Source organism: Gouania willdenowi, unplaced genomic scaffold, assembly GCF_900634775.1.
Source record: "Gouania willdenowi unplaced genomic scaffold, fGouWil2.1 scaffold_309_arrow_ctg1, whole genome shotgun sequence".
Taxonomy (NCBI): domain Eukaryota; kingdom Metazoa; phylum Chordata; class Actinopteri; order Blenniiformes; family Gobiesocidae; genus Gouania; species Gouania willdenowi.
The window spans coordinates 459,189-460,222 of NW_021145070.1; positions in this window are offsets into that span (position 1 = coordinate 459,189).

The following is a 1,034-nucleotide window of genomic DNA, read 5'->3' on the forward strand; positions in this document are numbered from 1 at the left end:
CTGGACTATCTCAGGTCAGTGGATCACATGTTTCATCAACATTGTCCTGTTCCTCGTCTCCTCACTTGTTTCCTGAGTTGTGGATGTTTTTATGAATCCAGTCTGTCAGGTTGTGTCATCACAGAGGTGGGCGGGGCTTCTCTGGCAGCAGCTTTGAGCTCCAACTCCTCCAGTGTGAGAGAGCTGGACCTGAGCTACAACCATCCAGGAGACTCAGCAGTGAAGCTGCTCTCTCAGAGACTGAACACTCTGAGGTGAGACACATCACAGCAGCTCATCACATGTTCACATCAATCCCCATTACATGTGTGACAGAGAGCTGTATCATAGGAATGTGATGAAGGTGTGAGAGGTGGGACACTAAAGGAGGAGGACTGGGACAGGTTAGAGGGATGAAGGACAAAGATAAGAAGGTAGTGAGGAGTGAGGAGAGGCTGATGGAGAACTATGAGGAGCTGATGAAGGAATGAGAGAGAAGATCAGAGGAGGTGGAACCAATCAGTGAGGATTGTGTTCATATAAAAATATAAATATATCTTATGAAATCTTTTTTCTGACACAAGTTATCTAGTCAAAAAATTAGGGATGAACCGATATGTAAATTATTGGCTGAAAACCAAAATACATTATTGCATTTCCAGCTCTGAATGTTACTAACCACTAAGATTTAAACATTGCAGTTGTATAAATCAAAACTAATGATTCAAATAATCAATCAATTAAAGGTAGGGTAGGGGATTTTCTCCAGATACACTTTTAAGTTTTTGGTTGAAATTTTCTTAATGTTTTGACAGAAATTCAGATATCATGTGCTCTGAAAAAGGAACAAATAAAATCCAAAATGTGTAGCAGCTGTAAATCTGTAAAAACTTTGACCAATAAAAAAGTCGGTTCGTTTTTATTGACCAATCACGTCTCTCTGTTTCCCTGCTCGTTCTCCACCCCTCGTGTGCATGAGCCCACACTCAAAGCGCGTCATAGGTGACGGATTTAAACAGAGTTTTTAGTCACGTTTTTTAACATATATGAAGATA